We start from the raw sequence: 24,133 nt of genomic DNA on the forward strand, positions 1-24,133 counted from the left end.
TTTGGGCATGTGTATGAAGCTTATATAGCACTTTTATAATGTTTAAAGCACAGAAAAGTTGATTTAGCTTAACATGGGCCCTTTAAACAGAGTATATGTTAACCCTGCCTTTAAACTATTAATTAGGATAATATACAGTATCTAGGGTTCTTTGCGACAGATAATTTTCGTTGTAGACTTTACTGATATTTCCTTATCGACTTATTATACAAGGTTTTTCTAAAAATAAAGTAAATTTTAAGCACAAAATAATCAACAAAGGCAAACTGTCTTTAAAACTATTCTGTGCATTTAATAAAACTCCCTCTGCACACCATGCTATTTAAAATTTTACTGAGATGGACTAGCAGCGGAACACTTCTGAACATCAAAGCATCACCCCAGTGATGAAGCAAATGAAGCAATTCGCACTGAAAAGAAACCAATTACCACTGAAATTGGTGTGTGCTTTTATTTAGTTTAAAGCACTGAACAATAAACATTTGGACAACAAACAGTTAGACATGCAAACAGGCAGAACGGTAGTAGCAACGGTAATGATCAATGATCAGTGTGATCAACTATCATATTAAACAATAGCATTTATACAAACAAATCTACAAATGTGCATTATTCAAAGAATAAATCAGTCATGAGGATTGTTGTTAAGCTCTCAATAAAAGCATTTCTTAAGCCGTAATTTTAGCATCAACCAGGTGAGAAAACTGGGAGATAAGGGTAGACATAAAAGTAGGACACATCCACCTGTTTCCATAGCGAACGTTTGACAACCTTGACGACGGAGCAGCCAACTAATCATTAACGGATCTAACTGCGTACACTCATTTTGAATGTCTCTCACTCACTTACTCTCATATTTTTTCTAACACACACACCACCTCAGACCATCATCTCCCCAATTAGCTAAGTTATCTTCTCCATTGATGCGTATTTCCACATCAATTCCACTCAACGAATACACACCAGCAAGGGGGTAAGAAAAAATCTATTCGAAGATATATTGCGATATTTCCTCGTGCAATTATTGTATTGATCAAAAAATGTCCAAAATGATATTTTTTAATTATGTTTTTTTAAACAAACAAAATAAAACATTTCATTACGCTAACATGCATAGCAAGTAAACGCCCGGCCACTGTATGTCAGTGAACCACATCAGACCTTGTTAAACTACCTCACTCCACACTGCATTTTAGCTTGGAAGTTGATTGCACTTTATTTTCATAAAACATACTTTTATACACATACACTTTTATAGATGCATTTTTTTTTTTTTAAGAATTTAAGAACTTAACAGAACAAATCGTGAATAGTATCGTATTGTTAGATTCCTGGCAATGAACACCCCTACTAGCGTTAGCTTGCTGAGCTACGTTGCCTTCGCCATGATCAAGTGAATTGCGTTGAAATGAGTCGTAGTTTATGCATTTCAAAAACATTGATGATTAAAAAGATTTTGGTGGGTCTATATATATATATATATATATATATATATATATATATATATAATCAATGACATTTTAGTTTAACTACTTCACTAAAAAAAACAAATGACTAGTGTTTTGGCTGTCGACATGTACACTTCTAACGTGTATGCACTAAAATCCTTAATCATCTTCCTATTATTAGTTTTTGTCTTTGGAGAGTGTAAATACAAAGATATGTGTTAGTAGGGAACGATCAAAGTGATTCTCGTCAATGTGGGGCACGAGTTGAAGTCTTTCGGAAAAATGAGAAACTGGATTTAATATTGGGAGAAAATGGAGGGGTCTAATCCAGAGGCATTCTCCCTCTACTTTCCTTATTGTTGCTTCCCAAGACAGATTACTGGGCTTTGAAGGCACCGTCTACTGAGGCAGATTTTTAAAATGGGGGCCATTGCATAAAACAGAAGGGGAGCTGGGGCAGAGGGGGGATAGGAAATAGTGCTGAGAGGAAGATTAGTAGTGCTGCTGCTTGCATGTGTGTGTGTGCCAGAAAGGAGTCGTTTGAGTCTTTGTCAGTGTGGCATATGTTTGTGTGCTGCATTTTTGAAGGTGATAAATGTTTCAAAGGTAGGACTGCTTATCCGCCTATACCAGGGTTTGTATGTCTAATGATTATAAAAGAAAAAAGTCAGTCATTAAAATTATATTTCAAAATTCTATAATTTTTTTTTAATTGATCTATTTTTCACAATTAAAAAACAATACATGATATCAAAGAAATAGATATACAGTGCAGGAAGAGGAAGAAAGCTCATATAGATCTTAAATAATAATAATAATTCTCTTTCAAATTAAAACGCCACACTCAATCTCAAACAATTGTACGTATTTCTATACTTTCTCAAATATAAATCTAGTTAAAATAAAATTCTGTATAAAAACTCTAACTAATACTGGCTGCTACACTGTATTTGTAACAAACAAACTTGACCAAAAAATGAATTTTAGAGAAAAAAAAAAGAAGTCTGTGATATAAAAATGGGGTCATGACAATAAAAAATTTGGGAACTAACTACTGGTCTATAAGTTTCATGCTACGTTTTGTTTGCTTTCCTTCTCTTTTCTCCTTTCCTTTCCTTCCACTGCTTCTACTCTGGTATAGTGGGTATAATCCACTCAGACTTGTTTCTTCTTTTTTTTGATGCCTGTGAGGTGTTTGCGCTAACCCTGACACTAGCTCTCTCTTCCTCTGAAAATCCCTTTTGTCCATCCTACATCCCCAGAGAGACAAAGGGACAGTAAAATAGCGTGTTGTTGTTTTTTTACCTGTTTATTGTGTTTTCCATTTTTGTAATTCTAAAAAAAGATGGAGTGATATTGCGTGCGTGCGTGCGTGCGTGCGTGTGTGTGTGTGTGTGTGTGTGTGTGACCCCCCCCAGTGGGTGATCCTCTTCCACTGTAGGCCAGGTGTTTTACCTCGCACTGCATTTGACTCCTGCAGCTCTGCAAGCTGTTAGATCATGGAAAGAGATACAAGGGTTCTCATTGTGATGATTCACCGATAGCTGCTCCATTAAACCCAGTACACAGACCAATCCAACGCCACTAATTTGTTGTTCTGGCAGGATTTCAGTCGGTAGAATTTGATTAGTTTTTTTTTTTTTATTACTACTCCACAGCAGAAATTTTGGTTTCGGTGTTTTTTAACCTTGGAGTCGTGATCCCATGTGGGGTCACCTAAAATGTCTTGTCATTGTTTTAAAATAAAAAAAAATACTGATTCAAATTATTTATTTTTATTCTTCTTTAAGATTGTGTGTAGTGTTTTAATTTAAACAACTCTAATATATTCACTTCCTCAAATATAAATTTAGTAAGAAAAAAAACATAAAAGTTAAATAATGAAATAGTTTATCAAATAATTTAATAACAAGAAAAAATTTAATTTTTATTTGTATTTTAATTTTTTAATATTTGTCTTTTTCAAATTAAAACACCATACACAATCTTAAACAACTGTATTATATACTTCACTTCCTCAAATATAAATCTAGTAAAAAAAAAAACTGTATAAAAGTTAAATTATTAGTTAATTAAATATATTTTAAAAAATACCTTTTTAATTTAAAAAAACATATATATATATATATATATATTTTTTTTTTTTTCAAATTAAAACACCACACATAATCTTAAACAACTGTATTATATACTTTCACTTCTCAAATATACAGTATGTCTATTTGAAAAAATACACTGTAAAAACGTGAGCTGTCGCATCTCTCTAGGGTCACCAGAAATTTGTGATATCAAAATGGGGTCACCAGTGGCTTTCTGGAAAGATGTGGAATGATTAAGTGCAAAAATTTGGGGTACAGAATTTCCTGAAGGCACTAGTAGAGACAAATATTTAAAGTGACAAGCACAAAGATCAAAACCAACAACTGGCTTCAAAGCAGCCCTCCGTCCCTGAGACTTCTGATCAACATCATAAACTGCATATGCAGCATGTGGCTTCAAAAGGAGAGAATGAATCAGCTTTGATTCTCCTAATATATACACTGTATGCATGTCGACATCTCATCTCTTGCGTCTGTACATAAGTTATTCTTGTATTTCTTTTCATTCCTGCACACATGTGGCACGCTGGGAAATTCCTGACCCACGTGTTCTGTTCTTACAGATACAAGTACACAGAATGATTGGATTTAATGGAAAACTTGGTGTATAATCCATACAATGTGTGCTTTGGAAAGACATTCCACACTGTGTTCAAGGCTCTAGTTCATCACAGAGTCCAAGAAACACATTTATTGATTAAAATGCATTGATCATCATATTGCTAATGCACGTTTCTGAGGTTGCAAGAAAAAGCTATCAGAAATAAAATAATCTTTAAGAAAAATGTTTTGCACAAACTTAAAAACAGCCACTTTTGTCATAGTTTTGAATGGAAAATGCAACAATTTACTTGTAAAAGTGATATAAATGAGAGGAAATGTATTAACCTGTTCTTAGCTTTTCTCCTTAAATGCATGTGTAGTTAAAGGATCACTTGTCTGTTGGAAGTATTTTACCTATGCAATCTTTTATAATATTTTAGGGTCATTCCATGTCATTTCAACACATTTTCAGGATTTTTTTTAACCAATTGTTCCTTAATAATTCAATTGGCATACTCTACATCAGTGGTTCCCAAACGTTTTTGTGGGTCCTTATTTTCTTTTCATTTCCAGCTTCCAATATCTCATGAACTGCAGCACAGAAGAAACTGGAAAAAAACTGGAAAAAAGTTTGTCTGGGTTTGGGGCTCCAACATGTTTGGGCCTTTAGTAAACAAAGTTGCATATGCCTCAGCTTTGAGCTATGTACAGTACATACCCCCCTCCTTTGTTGAAGTAGAATTAACAGGGCTTATGGAATGATTTGACGTTAATGCGGCCAACCACAGTTTCCTAATCTTCTGTGATATGCTGTGCAATGTGGTCTGATCACTGCTCTAACAAATATAATAACTTCTACTGGCTCCTGGTTATAACCTATAGAAGTATAGTTGTATTATGGCACACTGTGCATCTCATTAGCTGAAGAAAGTGGAAGTGGCTTCTCAACCTTCACAAAGTATCCATCTTAAAAACAAATTCAGCAACACTTCACACTTTACAACGAGCAAAGATTATTTCCCCTGACTTAAACATGAGTTAGGAAAGGTGGGTGTAAGAAAAAAATGCAGGACAGAAGCAGCCGACAGGGTTCAGGGCCCACAATTTAATTTCCGCTCTGCACCCTGAGATAAGTCAAGCCTAATGAGCTGACAAGGAGAGATGGAGGGAGCAGAGGAGCTATGAGAGCTGAGGCACAAAGGGGGCAGGTATGAGGGGAGGAGGGAGGAGTGTGCTTGCAGAAATCAGGGCTGTCCTCCAGCCTCTGTCAGGCTGGATAGATGGTGGGAAAGAGTCATATCAAGGAGTGGGAAGAACTCAACTCTGATTTCTGTGATTGTTGTTAACCTGTTTGTGTTGGTGTGCATATCCTCATTGATGTGTTCAGCAGAGCCTTGTTCGAGTCCGATATGTAATGACTCAAAATGTAACAAGACCCAAAATTGTTATATTAAAAGAATCTAATAAAACCCAAAACAGGTCAGTAATGTAAAAAATAGTGGTGATCTTGAAATATAATTTTAAAAAAAGTAACACAACCCAAAATGTTACAACTGGTTAATAATGTAACAAGATGTTGAGACCAAAACGTTAAGTTTTTGCATTTTTCATATATATAAACTTTTTTTAAACATTTGTATATATTATGAAGATAAGCAAAAATATCATGGGTTCTCCAAAATGCTTTAATTATATTTATATATATACTAGGAATGTGCAATATTTTATCGTTTATGATTTATCGTCAAAAACATTCTTATCGTTAAGAATATGTCATCCCATGATATAAACGATAAATGCCCACGTCGGAAATTAGCGAGGGCCACGGGCCATTTGTCCCTCAATTTAGCCAAGAATGCCCCCCTAAAAAATGGTGTTCCACGACCAAAACTGCCCCTGTTGGTTGTCAACAACTTATTCTCTGGAGCGGAATGCTGTTTACGGAAGCTCTGCACGGAGTGCACTGCCACCCCTCCCCCCGCACACACCACCGTCTGTGTGTGTGAGGTGCTCGTCTCAGCTACCTGAAGCTGCTGTGCTGTGATACAACATGGACCACTACTTGGTTAAAACCAGACAACCATCCAACAAAGGGAACCCATTCAAGTTCCTCTGTCAGATCCACCCAAAGTTCCACAAACACGGGGACAGAGATGAACCTGTAGCAACGATTATGAACTGGAAACTCAACTAAAGCTAACTATGCTAAGCTAGCCAACCAACACACAGACTGGGCTAAGAGCTAATGCTAACCACGGCATATAAGGAACAAACCAAGTAAAAAGAACACATCTTACTGTCATAAAGCCACAGAGAGCCATCGATCTGTTTATGGTCAGACTTAACACTTGTGTGGAAGGATAAAAACTAACACGTCATACGTTGTGTGAAATAAATAAATATAGCATGAATAATATAATATAATAATAATATAATATAATAATGTCACTATTCATTCGTCCCAACTTGTGAAACACAATCATTAATCACAAATCAGAGATATTTATTAACCATAACTTTATATAAGTCATTATAAAATATGAAATAAACAAGATTCATCAGCAGTAAAAACACTAATGGAGTTATTTGTGCTTTTCATGTGTTTTTTTTATTTCACTAGAGTGACCCATATGCACAGATATATTCCATAAAGTATTATGTATTATTATTTATAGTTTTTATTTATTGTGATTTTTATCTTAACGTGATAAATACCAGAAATTATCGTGAACATTTTTTTTTGTCAATATCGCCCATCCCTAACACACATAATTTTGCATACTCATTTGTGTATGACACTACTCTCTATATGGAAGCAATAAGCTCTTAAATCCATAAATCATTGACTCACTCTGATGTAATAAGTGTATTACACTATTAGGGGATAAACGTTTTGTCTGCCCCATAATGTAATAACAAAAACTCTCACATTTTGGTCTCAGCATCTTGTTACCTCATAATGCATGCAGTTGTAACATTTTCAGTTTTTTCAATTGTTTTTTTTAATAACAATTCAGGTCTTGTTACATTCTGGGTCGTTCTTACATATTGGGTTCTGACAAGCCTCTTTTTTACATTGCAAAAAATTCACAAATTCCGTTTCAGGGTTTACCCTTGACCTACCCGTTAGTTTACACATTTCCTTTTTGTAATCTTTCCCTGTTTATACAACTTTACTGGCTATTTAACTCCCCAAAATTGTACCAAACATGCTGAATAGGGTTATTAAAGATGGCCACTGTTTTTAATTTTACATACATGCATACTACAAGATCATCTACTTGTTTAATGGAAAAAATACAATGAAAATGTGTGATATGGTCCCAAAACATTATTTGTAAAACCTTTAATTATTTCCAAACAACAAATCACCCTAATTATTTAGCATGAAATCCCACACAGCTGTGATTGGAGGTGCAATGCTTCGATTGCGTTTTGTCACCAGGTAAACTCATCACCAGTTCAGCTAATACACCAACAGCTAAACCTTTCTTCGTACCAGTCCCTTTTCAGATTTAAATGCCGTCATAATGAAATGAAACTCTTTTTAATCACGACGCAGTAAAAACACACTCCAAATGAAGCACGGCATGAATTATCGATCACAGGATAACATGATCACTACTTGAATCGTAACGTGTAGCGCACGATTTTGTCGGGTCTATGGGTGGAATTGGGCACATTCTTTCACCTATTTTTTGGTGAAAAATCAGCTTAAGAATTATGTAATATTGTCTAAAAACAAGAATGTGAGGCATTTCTGTCATGCTGGGGCCCTATTACTTTTTAATAAGAAAATAAAATAAATAAAATGAAAAAAGGACGGATCAGATTTCTTTCTGTTTCAGAATGTAAATTCAGTTTTTTCCATTAGTTTTTCACAATCACAGAAAATCTGATTCCCTGGTTCAGCTTTCACAATTACATTGTAGGGACATGCTTCTGTTTTAAAGAAAGAAAATGCCTCTACAAAGGAAATTCATAAACTTTGGGACTGCGCTGCATTTAAGGTTGAGGTTGGATTTAGGGCTTTGCTATGCAAAGTGTTGAAGCTGGGGACAGGTTTATAATGGTAGGCAGTAAATGTGTGTCACTGTGCTGCCTGAGGATGTGATAGTGACACAACTCCCTCCTGTCAGGTGAAAAAAAAACCATAACCATAAGACCATAAGTTTTCAAAGTCAAAAAGTAAGAATGCTGTAAGGCAGATATTTTTTTAGTGAGGTGCTGACTGCTATGTTTGTGTTTCTGTGTATGGAAGCCTTTGAGGTTTTGTATGTCGAAGACTCATTTCAAAGCCCAATGATTCTTCATGTGCTAATAATAGCTCCAGGACCTGTTCTGACAGCAACTGATTTCCTATCTATAGTTTTTTTTTTTGTTTAGCTTCCTATTGGTCTAATGGGATTCTCCTGTAATCGGCTAGTTTAATATTTCTCCAAAACATGCACAAATATTGCTTTTGAGAGAACATGAAAAACATAAGCGTGAAATGAAAGTACAACAACAAACAAAAGACACAGACATACAACTAACTTGAGACAGCTTCTTTCTACTTAATTAATTTGTTTATATGAAAGTCCTACCCTGAGGCTAAACGTGTTTTTGATTATTTTGTTTCCTATGTATGAAAATATCAAATTGTATGGCGGTAACAGTTTTTTTTTTTTTTTTTTCTCACAAGTATTGGAAACCCTCTTTCGGAAAAAATAGTAAGTGAAAGTGAGAGTTCACTCCTGATTGCAATGGAACTGTCCCTTTGCTGTTGGTCTAAGCCACATGTGTCAAACTCAAGGCCCGGGGCCCAAGTCTGACCCTTTAGAGCAGGGGTTTCTTAACCAGTCTCATCCAGGGACCCACATTTTGCCACGGTCATTAAATTGTGATCATGCCTTTCAAAAGAAAAGTTTATTTCAACATAAAAGACAAGTCAATATGTGAGACATTAAGGGTCCCATATCATGCATTTTTCACCCATCTCCATTGTTTGAAGAACTGCAAAAACATAGTATTTGAGGTTTATTTTCCCAAACTCACCTGTTATCCAGAGTTTTAGCCCTCTAAAAAGTGACTTTCTGACCAATGGGCTGTTTGCAGCCTGCTTATGCATATTCATGAGTGGGCGTGTCTATACACTGACTTGCCTGCGAGGCTCCTGCATGACTCGCTCTGAGACAGATCAGTGATCAGCAAAGCAATTTTCTCTTTCTATCCACACACTGTTGTTATTGTTTTCAGCCAAAAACAGCACATTACAGTAAAACACATGGATATTTAACCCTCCTGTTGTCCTCATTTTCTGTATACACCCTGTGTCCTCCGGGTCAAAATGACCCGTCTTCACTAAACCCCCAATATAAGCAGCTTAATTGAATTTAAACACCAAATTTCATCTTGCTTGAAGAAACAACTTGTCATTCACCACACAATGTGTGAATACCTGAGTTTTCCCTCTTAACTTGTATTTCTATAGCTTAAGAAAAGAAAAAAAAAATGTGCAAAAAGGAGTTTTGAATGCATTTTTATTCATCCCAATGACTCATTTTCTTTCTTTTCTTTCTCCAGTGAACAATTTAAGACAATATACAATACAAAAATATGAAAAATAACATAACCCATTCAACTAATTAGCACATGTAGGGCAGTATGCAAGTGCACAGCCTTTGCAGATATATGTCTTACACCTGCTGCGCACAGTATGTGTTTTACAGTCCTTCTTTTGAGGGCAGAACTGACATCTCTTCCTCTTACTTGCCCTAGCTGGGGAAGTGGCTGTGGTAGCTGGATCCTCAGGTTGATCAGGAGCTCCTGCACTCTGAATAGCTTTCACAACTGCTGCTGAGGCTTCTGTGACATGCTTCCTTCTTTCAATGAGTGGAATTACAAGTGCCTTTCCTAGTTGCTCCAGGAACACCCTCCTCTTGTTCTGCTTACGAGACATCCAGGTCGGGTTGATCTCTCTCCAAATCACAAAGGCATTGTAGGAGGAAACATCAATGATGTTGTGGAAGATGACCAGGGGCCAGCGGGCAGTCATCCTTCTGCAGCTGTATTTTCCAATCACCTTATCTAGGTTGTCCACACCTCCTTTGTTGCGGTTGTAGTCTAGGATGATAACTGGCTTCCTGTCCTCACGATCGCTAATGTCACCCTCTGCGTGCAGTGTGCTCAGAAGAACTACATTCTTGTTTTTCTTTGGGAGGTAAGAAACTAGAGTGGTGGTGGGCGTGAAGGCAAACTTTGTTGAGAAGACCTCTCTCTCCTTTGACGCAAGCAGTGCAGGTGGGAGCTCAGGCTTGTTCTTTCGAACTGTACCATGGTGATCTTCCTCTTCAGGAGCTGCTGTCCGAGTTCATAAGAGGTGAAGAAATTGTCACATGTCACATTGTGACCCCTCAGTCCCTCTGTCATATCAAGCACAACTCGCATCCCCTGGTTCTTCTCTGGGCATCCACTGGTCGGCTTCCCGGTATAGACTTGCATTTTCCAAGCAAAGCTTGATTTGGCATCGCAAGCCACCAATGACTTGATCCCATAGGCCTGATAAGTAGGCCTGCAGGTCAGTCTCATCCATCTTTTTCCAGCTGTCTCCATATTTGCGAAAACCCTCCAGATTTGTCATCTCCAGGATTATTTTTTCTATTGCAGGTGTGATAAACAGGTAGAATGTAGAGACAATGTCATGGGTATGAGAAACGGCAAACCTTGTGGGTCCTGGGGTCATCTTTATGACGTTTTGTTCTGCATGCCTGCCGTGTTGGTCATATGCTGCTGAGGACCATGTTATTTTGCCATTTTTTGAAAGGAAAGTCTCTCTTTCAGCTTCAGGGTTTTCTTCTTCTGAAGATGATTCATCATGCTCTGGGTTATATTCCTCCCCATCTTCTTCTTCTGATAAATCCTCCACTTCTGCTTCTGAATCAGAGTTGTCTTGCTGGACATCTGAAAAAATCAGCTCTAGAGCCTCTCCAACGTTATAACGCACACTCATGGCTTCAGCACAGACAGAATTCGGGGTCGTGTCATCTGCAGCACCTTTATAACCTCTGGAAATCCACAGAAAAAGAGCTCTGCAGTCTGCGAGAACGCCTTTGTGTTGTTTACGTCTGCTACTATCTTGTTCACGTTTACTACTAATTGATCTGAGACTGATCAAAGGCACAGCGGTCCGCGAGAAGCCCACCTGATTTGTCTTCTTTACTTCTGCTACTGATTGATCTGAGACACAACTAAAACATTGTAACATTCTGTGGTGTGTAAATAACTCTGTGACCTTGATTTCAACTCTTTTTGCCTCACGGGTCATTTTGACCCGAAGACCACCTTTGTACCTTTTTTTGTACAGCTTACATGGAAATGTGAATAAAAGCAACGTTTCACTTTTTCTACTGTTGGTGCCAATCTAGAAAAAGTCATAAAATTTCAAGTTAAAAAAATCTCGTTTAGGGGATTTCTTTTTGGTTTTTAACACAGTGGCGGGTCATTTTGACCCGAGGACAACAGGAGGGTTAAGCGGCTATTGTGTGAGTCCGTCTCAGCGCTGTGTGTTCATCCAGCAGCAGCTTCAAACGCTCACTGGAGTTTTAAGCTGCTAATTCACTTTCTTCTCACCTCATCTTTATTAAATACAGGAATGGTGCATTTAAGGTGATAATCATTAAATACCTCAACCGTTGCGTCGCATTGGGTCACAAACACGTCAGATCAAGTCAAAGGCAATACGATGTCTACTCCCTGGGTGCCTACACTGCAGTGTTCACCGTGGAAGTGCGGCACCAGCAGCAGGCACTTCCTGGAGGGAGAGGTTCATAATTCTAGGGACATCACTGGAATTTTAACCGCTCGTTTTTCAGAAGAGGGCAGAGAAGCAGCTCAGGGAGCAGGATATTGAGGATTTCTCAGAGATGCAGGAAGGAAGCCCAATATTAATGTTTTTGATAAGGAATTAACATTGTAACAAGGTTAAAAGCTCCAAAAAGTTGATTTGCATGAGATAGGACCTTTATATCATATAAATATTGGACCTTTATATCAAATAAATATTTATTTACTTTTGACCAGCTGTCCACAACCCACCAGTTGACAATTGCTGCTTTAGAGCATCCAATTCAGAGATAGCATCCAAATACAGAGATAACATAAATTATTGTGTAAATTCCCAAATAATCCAGTTTTAGATATCTCAAATTCACTAATTTATTGAAATTCTGCAATATTTTAAGGGGCTTGAAGTTTTTCTTTTACATCTTGTGAATTCAGTCCCAATTTTTCCCACACATTTTGCAATTTCTTACAAATAATCAACAGAATTCCTCTAAAATACACAAAAATTGGTTGTATAATCAAGAATGTTTGAAGTGACAGGGACTGATATGAAAAAACCGTGCTACAATTTATGTTAAAATTGTTCTTTTTCCCACCTAAATTCAGCAGCCCACATCCCTGGCCTAAGCCGACTCTGCTGGAGCTCTCCTTGGTGCTGAAGCAAACCTCTGCTCCTCACTCTGTCTTCCCCTTCTTTAAGACAATGGCTGAGCTCTATTGACAATGCTTCACATTATTGCAAGGTGCCAATAAATCCTCCCTTTATTAGACCTTGTGTATTGATCCATTTTTTTTTTCTCTTTCTCTCTCCTCGGATCCCCCTGTCCGCCCATATCTACTTAATCCCCACCATTCTTTCCTCCTGCTTTCTAATGCTTCTCCATTTCCATGGAAATGTCATGCTCGTTCTCGGGTATGAGTGCCGGAATTATGGAGATGAGAGAAAACACAGGGTCCAACTGAAGTGGTGGGGGGGGGTTCCTCTGTGCTTGGAATGAGACATTTTCCTCAATGCTAGCAAGACTTTGATCGTGACACTGATAGCATTCAGGATGAAGAAAGATAATTACTTAATCATTGTTATGGCCTCATTTAAGATGAATATAAATTCAAATAACTATCCCTCGTTCATCTCTTTGTTCTTTTGTTATTGCAAAGATTAAAGCTCTCCTTTGTTGCATCCTGATAACAGAACAATGTTGCCTGCTAAACATGGGAGAGATGAGCTTGACTTATTTTCTTCACGGTTGTGTTTTTTTTATGTATTTATGCACCTGTGACAATGCTCCTCTGAGATTTGGCTTGTGATGTATCATGACTCGTTGCTCTGTGTGCGCTTATGAGAATGTGACGTTAATCAAGCTGTCGCACTGACACAGGCATGTAGAGTGTTGAGTTCAGAACTGCACATAGACTTGCTTTTTGTTTTGTTTTGCCACTAACATGATAGATAACATGATTTGTTCAATAAAATAACTTCACATTTTAAGAGAATCAATTGTTGCCTTTTATCCGTCATCCGATTTCATCCTGACTCTTGAGTTTTGATATTCACGGCACTGCTCGCCGCTCGAAGAGATACTTTTGTGATGCACAATGCAGCTTACTTTATCGCCAGTGTTTGATAGCTGACTGCAGCAACAGCTACAGAAAACATTATCCGTTTGGTATGAAGAAACGAGCAAAAAAAAAAGGACCAAAGTAGTTTGCTTCAGTAAAAGAGATGGAAAGTGTGGAGCCGGAACTCATTGCACTCAGCAGCATATTCACTGTAGACAGACACAGACTATAAGTTATGAACTTGAAGGGTACGGACGAAAACTAGGACAATAACTGAACACAGTGAGAATGACACAGCAGAAAGGAATCCACAGCTACATTATGTATCCCCTGCCACAAAATGTGGAAGGGAATATAGGTTTGAGCTCTGCGTTCGTTCTTCCGAGTTAAAGGGGACAGCTTTTCACAGAAACTATTAAGGATAACCAAATTTGGTGTGTGGCTTCAGGATATCAATACCTTGATTGAGTTTGAAGAAATAATTGCGTGCTTCTCATTTTCGGAGTTATTGCACTTGTGCCGTTTTTTTACTCTGTTCGAGGTCTTCAAAGGGGACAGATTTTCTTAGAATTACTAACTATCTTGAATGTTTTCTAAGTTAGGTTTAGGACATTTAGGAAAAGGTTGTGAGTTATGACAACCAATCTGGCGGTGGATATTGATGACTGTCTTTTTGTTTGTTTGTGTCTGACTTTCTATCAGTGGCGCTGGCCAATCGAGGGCGCTATAGGGTGCCGCCCCACCACTCACCGTGTTAGTTTAAGTGAGACATACAAAAATAAACATTTAATAATAATAATACATTAAAAGTACTATGAAACAAATGTATATCTGTATTTAGATAATAAGAATAAATATTATGAAGATAATGTTAATGAGTAAAGTTGCTTAGTTCATCTGTGTCTGATTGGTGACGTGTTTCCGCTTTGGGAGCGCAAAAATCTATACCATCCACTCTCATTAAAAGTTGTCGTAACTACTCTTCAATAGAAGCCAATGGACAATCTTGGGTACAGTTTAACTGTGCCCAGAAACAGTCTCCGGTTGCACAGAGTTAAATCCAGCCACTCAGTTACACAACAACACCCTCCTGCCATGGGGAGGGGCTGACGTCACAGTCGTTCATCATGAAGTGACTGATTGACAGGCCGTGGGTGTCAAAGACGTGAGAAAGAAAAGCAAAATGGAGCGAGAAATGATCCCTGCCTGGATCAGACCCAGCATGGATGAAGACAGGTGTGATCCATTTAAAGCAATTTTCAGAAAAGGCAAAGAAACTTGAACAAATTAGATACAAACTGAATTTGATGATTTCAAATCTTGAATATGTCCATATTTTGTAAAGTAGGTGGTCAATTTTATTTTGTCAGGTCTTGAATTATGTATGTTCATTTACCACTGCCTTTGTTCATTTAATTAAAATTATAAAGAGTTGATTATTTTGAAGTGAGATGTGATGTTGTAGTTGTGCATATGGTGACAAGTGTGAAGCTTAAGTATAATAGTGGTGGCTGTGAACAGAGGGAAGGAGTGAGTGGTTTTACCTAAAACAGGTATTTAGTTTAAACCCACTACTTGCACATTGTATATTGTTGTTGTGCTTTACTGCTACTTACCCGTCCTGTACTTTTTGTTTTACTTGGTTGTGTACGGTTATGTTTAAAGTTCAATAAATATTAAGAGTTCTAGTGGTGTATTTAATTTAATTTCTAATACAGTATATACATTTATATCATATTAGTCTTTCAATTGTCTTTCATAATCAATGTGCTTTAAAAAAAAGTATATCGCCTCATGTATAGCACAAGATGCCTTCAAGAAACTAGAATTTTTTTTTGAGACAATTTTGCTTATTTTTGCTCTTTTTTGCAATTACAGCAAATTTGCCATATTTTTTTTAATCTATTTTCACTACTTATTCTTGCCATGGTTTTGCTCCTTTTAATGTATTTTTGCTACATTACTCACACTTCTGCCACTTCATCAAATTTCAATACCTTTTCTGTAAATTGTTTCCACTTTTAGGAAATTTTCAGCACTTATAAAACCTTCCCACCTAATGTTGCATAAATAATGATCACTTTTAACCTCTTTTCACCATATTTCATACATATTTTTGCCAAATTAACCACATTCACCATTTGTCATGCCCATTATTTGCCAATTTAAACTAATTGTTCCTACTTTTTAAATTACATAACTCCATGTCTGCGTTCAACCACCTTCAGGTATGTGGGCTAAAAAGATTAAGAACCACTGTGAATCAATTCTATGGAATAGGATCAATAATCAAATAAACTTTAAAATGTGCATTTTGTCTTATCAAACTAACGAAGTAACTAAAATTTGTATACAATAATCTAATACTAAAATGTTTTTGTAAAACAATGCCTTATTTAAGTAAGATAGACAGACTGTAATAACCTGCTCTGTTTTCCTGCATGTAACAGCTGTCGACATTAACACACACAGAGACACATAAACACACGCATCACACACACACACCATTCTCAAAGGACATTGGTCAAATTGTCCCCTCCACTTACACATGTTGTAACTGGTAGGAGCCGCTAACATGAACCCCCTTGAACACCTACACATGATTTCTCTTCATGCTCACTAAAGCATGAATGCACAAACAACACTCATAGCTCTCACACACACTTGGACACACAATGGCTTCAGGGCTGTAATTTGTCTTCTGCCATCCATTAGTGCAGGTGGATGGAGCATATGGGAATTACATGAAATCACAAACAGAAGTGAGGAAGTTGAAGATGTATGGCTTAGTTATCAGTAGCTACAGAACATAAATGTGGGCTGAAATAGAAGTTAAAGAAGTGAGTGCAGCATATTTGGCATGATCGGATTATTCAGTCTAGTTTGTACTTGGTGATACCCTCCCTGTAGACACGACCAGGAACAGACAGCTTACCCTGAGGCTGCAAAGGTCACTGAACTCTTGGCATTTGCATTGTAAGACGTCCTCTTGTATCTTCTATTCTGCTGTCAGGGCTGCATTGTGGAGGGCAGTGGCATTTCTGACTGTCCAGTTAGCCTCACATCATTTTTCTTAGTTTTACCTCATTGATATGATCCAAATTTACACAAACCTATACCCCCTCCTTTCTTTTGTTCGCTTCAATCTGTTTTATACTGACCTTAAGCAGTGTTGAGGGCAAAAATAATTATAATTTTTAATTTTATTTCAGCAGTCTTAAGAAAAAAACCCCATAACAAACAAACCCTCAATTGTCTAACAAATCAGCCTAAAGGGTGTAGGCTGAAGAAAAAACGTATACACATGTACCCCATCACAAAAAAGGAAACAAATCTCTCTAGATCAGTGTTTCTTAATTAGAGGTACGTGTAACCCTAGGGGTATGCCATGGCACTACAGGGGGTGAGAGAGAGAGAGAGAGAGAGAGAGGGGAAAATTAACAAAGGGTCAGTCTTGGTCCCACACTGGGTGTGATATGAATGGAAATTATAAAAACTATAGAAATAAATCTGTTCAGGAGCTACTAAATTAGTGTTTTTCAACCTTGGGGTTGTGAATTCAGAAATAAGAGAAAGAGGGTACTTGAGCCAAAAAAGGTTGAGAACCATTGCTCTAGATAATAGCACACAAAAAAATGATATACTGGAAATACAGCCATGTAGGTACATGAGGTGTACATAATTTTTTGTGTTTGAGTAATCATTAATATAATTTATATTGTTCTTTCTTATGCCTATCGATAAATAAGTAGTAATAATAATTTGCTACTTTGTTTTATTTTATCCTTTAGGCAGTTCCATAATTTAACCCCCACTATTGTTATATTCATCCTTTGATCAGATTAACTACAGTACTAAAGTGAACACATTTACATTCTGTTTTTAAGACTGTAGCAACACTGTTGTCATCAAACCAAGTACTCACTGCAGAGCATTGCATGGTGGGATAAGGTCACTCTCCTCTGAGAATTGGCTGCTTCATTTCCCAGAGTGCTCCTTGAGTGACTGCTTTGGTGGCTGTGTGCGCGCTCGTGTGTGCACGCGTGTATGTGTGTGTGTTGAAACGGAGTGAGTGATGTCATGACCCTGAGTGGACAGCCTTCTTTTTCTGCTGCTGTTAATCACACTCTGTCTCTGACACCAGCCCTACTGTTCAGGCCTTTAGTGTTGATTCCTCCTCATCCATCCAACACTTGTGGCAACTCCGTGTGTTCTCCTAAACGACCTCCATTCCTCAGCACCTGATTTTTGTGTGACGATGATGGATGTATTCGAGTGCTTTCTGTGTCTATGATTGTGTTTCCCTCACTGCTTTTGGTTTTCTTACCTATCGAGTATCTCTTTTTCTATTTCCTATGATAGCATGTAATCATCACTTCTCATGAAATGGTTGAAAAAAGGTCGGAATTTTCTGTTTGACTTACTTTTTTGCTTTGGTAATTCCAGGCCAAAATCTTTATAAAAACAATGTTACTATAGAATGTATCATCACTTAATGTTAATAGTTTTATTAAAAAGTGATGGGACCTTTGATTTTACAGCTAAAGCTTTCTTAAAAAATGATTTGTTTAAAAATATTCTTGAAAATCAGCCTTTACAACAATGAAATGTGGTGTCTAAGTGTACTTTTTATTATCCAAATGTTGTAGAAGTAGAAAACATCAACCTTTCTTTATCTAATATTAATATAAATTGATGGTTGGACTCGATACATTTAAAAAAAATCTAATTAATTAGACTGTAATGAATTAATCTCAATCACTCACAATATTTGACACGAGAAGCAACATTTTTCAATTTAAATGATTTTTGGTATATGACAAAATCAATGAAACCAATAAATTAACATAATGTGCAATATGAATAAAGCATATTATGATTGCATTGCTCACAAAGCACAAACTTCAATTTAAGTAAGATATATTCATGCTTTTCCACATTTTCTAAAACAAATGTTTTTTGTGTATTAAAATAAAAAAAAAATAGCACAAAAAGAAAAGATTAACTGCGTTATTTATTTTTTTGCCATTTTTTTTTTCTGTAATTACTTAATCGCAATTAATGCGATAAACTACTAACAGAGATGCTCTTTTTCACATTTGATTGGGATTGCACAACATATAATTTTGATATTCTAGAAACTATTCATTTATGAAATTAAAAAAATAAAATCACACCGATCAATACATTGTAGACAATCCTCACACGATGTGTTGTAAATTCTACTACTTGTAAGCTTGACGGTTGTAGAGCATCTTCCAATATGGCACCAGGGCAGAGAGGAACACCTGCAGAGGGAGGTCTGCCGTGTAGAAGGAGATGGAGTCACAGTGAGTGGTGGAGTTGAGGTAAAAGTGTTGATAAGATCAGCGCGGCACGGAAAGACTCCCTCAGCAATGAGCAGTGCAAGTAAATCTGATAAAATGTGATGGGTGACCTTCTCAGCAGTTAGCAACGATTAGTTTGGCCTGACACACCCACAGTCCACTAATAGCTTCATGCTCAAATTGAACTCACTTGTGTACCCATTTCAAGCAATATCGGACAATGTCTACTACTGTTGATAATATGAAAAGGTCATGAAAATAGCTTTTTCCAAAAATAATCTTTAAATGCAGTTGTCTTTTCAAGCAAAGTAGTTCATGTTAGTCAAGAGGCCAGCCGAACACTTAATGTGATTTGTCTTCTTCCTGCTCCTCCTTCCTCTGCTCGAATTCCAGCCTCCAGCCTCTCCTCAGTGGCAGATGGTGCAGCCCATCACTGGTAACACACAGAGATGGGAAGAAGGAAAGCATGGTGCGGTTGGGATAGCAGGGCAGTTTGTCCATGTATTATTAATTCTGAGTAATAGAGGCTTGTATGGCTGCATACATTATTGAGGCCAGGTCCTTGTGAGGGCAGTTAGATTGAAGTGGCACTTGGTTAAATGGATTGGAACAGCAGCAGTGTAAGCATACTTGCAAAATGTTTGGTAAGTTAGCACCTCTTTTTATATGATAGCAGAGGAATACAAATCAAATATTTTGTACGGTTATATTGTCACAGCAAGGCTTTAAATGATGTTGTGTTGGTTTGAACAAACATAAAAAGGAAATGGTTGGCAATAACCAGAAGAATTGGTAGAAGTGCAAGTAAAGTGTCAACCTTTGAAAAATTGTAAGGATTTATCATCTTTTGACATCATTGTGATTGTTGTGTCATGGTTTACTTACAACCTCCTTTCACCAACTCAATACTTTAGATGCCCTTGGGCTCACATCAGATGTGTACTATTTTAGGTGCAAATTCTGTCACTCTAGTCTTAAACTGTGGTGTATTCAAGGCTTTCTCTCAATCTTAATACTATTAAGACAATGCCAGTTGGACTACTAAAATGTTACAATGTTTCTGTTGGTAACACAATGCTCCCAAAACAATGTTGTGTTTGCATATCTAAAACTGTTACTGTGTGAAATAACAAATAAATGCAAATTACATTGATGTATTTACGTATTTACTGTGGGTTTTTTTTTTTCCCTTTGGAGTCATTAAAAGAGAGGAATGTTGTCCCCTGTTTAAGGAGCCCAGGGGCTTTGATATGATTTACTGTATTTATGTAGAAATATTTCATGTTTTAAAAAGGAAAAACTACTGAAGGATGTTTGTTTTGACTATAAATGATGTTTAATGCATTAAATGATAATGTTTACATTATAATGTCATTGTTAATTGTGTGTTCTCTTGAAACTGGAGCAGACAATTTTACTGTTAAATGTGATCAACAATGTGATGGTGATAGAGAAGATATGATGGGACATGTCTGGAGAATTCTAACGCTAATGTTGGTCTGGGTCTTTTAGAGAGCTGGTAATGCTGGTATAAGTGGGAGCAGAGCAGGGGGATCCTCTCAGCTCAGTGTCAGGATCTGTCATTGGAGAGAACAGTATCACTCCACATTTACATTGATCCTTATTAGGCCTGGAGATTAGCTCACGAGGGCAGCAGCAGCCTGAAGTAGCATAGCATGATAGCATTCTACTGTTTTACAGAGAGGCTCACTCTGAAGCACCAAGTTGGAGCTGTGTGTCCTCCTGTGGCATCAATCTGGGACACACGCATCAGGATGCGTTTCTCTGTCAAGATTATTATTTTTTTCTCATGTGGGTTTTGTAATTTTAAACTTCACAGCATGTTATGTTTTCTGACAGGAAGTGCAGGTATTGCAATTCAGCTTTTGCAACAGTCTTTCCTACTTGGATTTGAAGGTCTGGTTTATACTGGACTTTATTTTAGCTTTTGATATGCTTTTTCCACAAACACTAACCGCTAATAAAACTGTCACTGTTGACCTTAAAATCAATATTTTGCAATTCCAATAAAAACCTCCTGGCACACAAGCTCGCTCACCTTGACTTTACTAGGTTCCTCTAGGGCTTGAACACCTCTGTGGTCGTACCAGCCTGTCATTGCCTGATCTCATTAGATCGCTGAAGCTAAGCAGGTCTGGGCCTGGTTAGTAGGTGGATGGGAGACCAATGAGAATTCCAGGTGCCACAGTGGGGGACAGTCGCTCCAGTATCTGTCATTGTGTCACCCACATTGCCTAGTATGAATGTGGTGTATGAGTGAGTGTTGGTGGTGGTCAGAGGGGCCGATGGCGTACTATGGCAGCCTTGCTTCCGTGAGTTTGCCTCAGGGCAGCTGTCGCTACAATAGTAGCTTACCACCACTAAGTGTGGAGTGAAAAAATAATGCCTTAATTCTGTAAAGCACTTTGAGTGTTTATGATGAAGCACTGTATAAAATCCAATGCATTATTATTATTTATATCTTACTGGCCAGCAAGTGTACACATGCATTTCTGCTTGTACATAACCCCATGATTTACATAGTTGACAAAAAAAGGAAAATGAAAAGCTTGAATAGCAATTACACATACCTCAAAAATATTTGACATTTCCTTAGAACAATTTGTTAAACGGTCAAGTCATCTAAGGGTAAGCCACAGCTGAATTCAGCGTCACTGTACAGAAGATAAATGGGTCATTCCGTGTCATTTCAATAATTTTTCAGGACATCCCACACACTTGAGTCTCAAAAAACTTTGACATTTTTACCAATTATTCTGTAATTATTCAATAGGCACACTTCAATTGTTTTGTTTGATTGAATGAATACTTTTTGACATATTTAGTGAGGAGGGTATGTGTCGATTTTGTGCGTTCTTATTTTTCTTCTATTTTCAGCTTCTAATATCTCAGGAACTACATCATAGAGGAAACTGAAATTTGGTATACTAATACAGCTCTGCCTACTCTCTCAGAATATATAAAAAAAAACATCTGCTATATATACTATCTGGTGGACATGCTAGCCCCTCAAATTTGGAAAAAAAGTTTGTCGGAATTTAGGGCTGGAACATGTTTGAGCCTTCAGTAAACAACATAGCATATGCCTGAGCTCCCTGTAACTTGATCAGCTTTGAGCTATGTGCATGGTGTTCAAATCACTAATGATTAGTCATATACTGTATATGCATTTTTTCTTGGGCAACAGTCTCTTGAAATCCACAAAAATACTTGTTTTTTGTTCACTCTTTTCATTGATCCATAACCGCATGTGGGAATGTAAAAAATATTTATTTTATTTATTTATTTATTCAGTTTATTTCCGACATGGTTACATTCACTTTTTTTTTTTTTTCTTTTTTTGTACATGCCGAAAAAGGAGACGAGAGAAGCAATATAAATTACTATATCATTTTCTTGGGATATACATTAACTTAAGCCAACTTTGGGTTACTTCACCACTTGCGGAGATTGAAAATCCTTAACATGATGTCACTGTACCTTGCCTCTCTGTCTTGTAATAATTTATTGTTTGTTTGTTTTTCACTAGTAACATAAATAATATAAAAGACCAAAGTGTGTGGGCCATTTGTGAAATGATTATTTACACACTTTGCTCTGTAGTTTCCTTTTGGACAACAGCACTGAACACTTTTTAGCAGCATGTATTGCACATCAGTTATTTATTTACTTTCCTTTATTTATCCTGACATTTATTCTTTGTCTTTCAATTTCAATGTCTTATTTTTAGGTATTTTAATCATGTATAGATTGTGTTAAACGTATAGCTTGTGTTGGTTCACATGTTTGTGTTTTGAGTTGAGAATGTTGAATTCACCTGAAAATCCAGCTATGAGTAAAGCAATTAACCTAAACCGAATCAAATACACACTTAATAGTGAATAGTGGAACTAATTGTGACTTGTGTGGCTGATTATTGGCTCACATCATGTTCTCAAATGACAGCAGTGATAAACCCTGCAAGTGTGTGAATATTCATTAAACGTCTTATCATGTTTCTGCTTTTTGGAGCAACTCTGATGATAAGGAAAGGGTTTCCTTCCAATTGTTCTTTCCCACAGGGACAAGGTGCTAATATCACTTTAATACGTGCACACACAGTCTCTTAGACTACAGGTATATGAAGAGAAAACAAATGGAGAGGCTTTTTTTTTTTTTTTTACTGTTGTGTAGGCTGTAAGCAGAGATAAGGATCAGGGTGTGTGACATGGACTGAGACCAGAGCACAGATAGGCTGGAGAGTGGGAGTAATAAGAGGGAGAGCGTTGGAGAGATACAGATCAGCACCTGGAAGCAGTTCTTCTGGGCCCTGTCGTAGATGAGAGGTGTAGAGATAAGGATGGAGGAAAGAGGGCATGGTAATGGCTGAGGTGAGGTGAGGGGGCAGCAGACGACATTTTACTGGATGTTCTCTAAAGAAGCAGAGGTGAAGGGGTTCTTGTAAGGGATGTAAGAAATGCCATAACGACTCTACATTGTAGAGAGCAAGGCAAATGTATTTGTATAGCACATTTCATACACAAGGCAATACAATGTGCTTTACATGATTAAAAAGTGCAACCAAAAACATTTAATAGTTTAAAATCAACGAGAACATTAAATCAGCAGTAAAATTTTTTAAAATGGCCCTCTCAGTCAGTAGAGAAAAAGTGTCTTTAACGTAGATTTAAAAATGTTCACATTGAGCTGAATTCTTAAGTTTCAGCATCCAAACGCCATTGTTTCAGATGTCTTCTGCAATATCCTGTTTTTGTATCGTTACAGCCATTTATAAGCAATGTAAATGTGAATGCAGCGTGAAAACACCAACATTTAAATGCAATGATATTCAAAACACGCCTCATTTACTCCCACATAAACCCAGGCAGAGTTTTTCCAATTTAGAGTTTATTTTTTTTCTGTTTGCTTAGACTTGAAAGTCAGAATTGACTCACTGAATATGTCTCTTCATACAGCACATAGCTCTGTGTGTGTGTGTGTGTGTGTGTGTGTGTGCGTGTGTGTATATGTGTGCGTGTGCGTGTGCGTGTCAGTCATCTGGCTTCACACCTTGTCTTCGTGTTTTATGCCCGGCTGTTGCCAAGTAACACGTTGCATAGTGATGATAGGGTTATTCATTCATCCATCCATCCATCCATCCTCTTTACGCACCTTTCCATTTACACCCACGTCACCAAATACGTCAGTCCCTCGTGAGGGACGATCTCTGTACACGTTGGCGAGCGGAGCACCACTGTATTGACTTGGTGGGTAATTGTTTTGTGGGATACTGGTTTGAATCCCACACGCAGCTTTCACATGTAAACATTAA

At 37.3% G+C, this 24,133-nt stretch overlaps 1 protein-coding gene and 1 pseudogene across 6 annotated transcripts in view; both read left to right on the forward strand.

Moving 5' to 3' along the window:
• Positions 1-24,133, forward strand: part of brsk2a (BR serine/threonine kinase 2a) — a 234,185-nt gene that overhangs the window by 49,258 nt on the left and 160,794 nt on the right. The window lies entirely within an intron of this gene.
• LOC114466293 (uncharacterized) lies at positions 20,896-21,013 on the forward strand (annotated as a pseudogene).

The sequence above is a fragment of the Gouania willdenowi genome, chromosome 6 (genome assembly GCF_900634775.1).
Source record: "Gouania willdenowi chromosome 6, fGouWil2.1, whole genome shotgun sequence".
NCBI lineage: Eukaryota > Metazoa > Chordata > Actinopteri > Blenniiformes > Gobiesocidae > Gouania > Gouania willdenowi.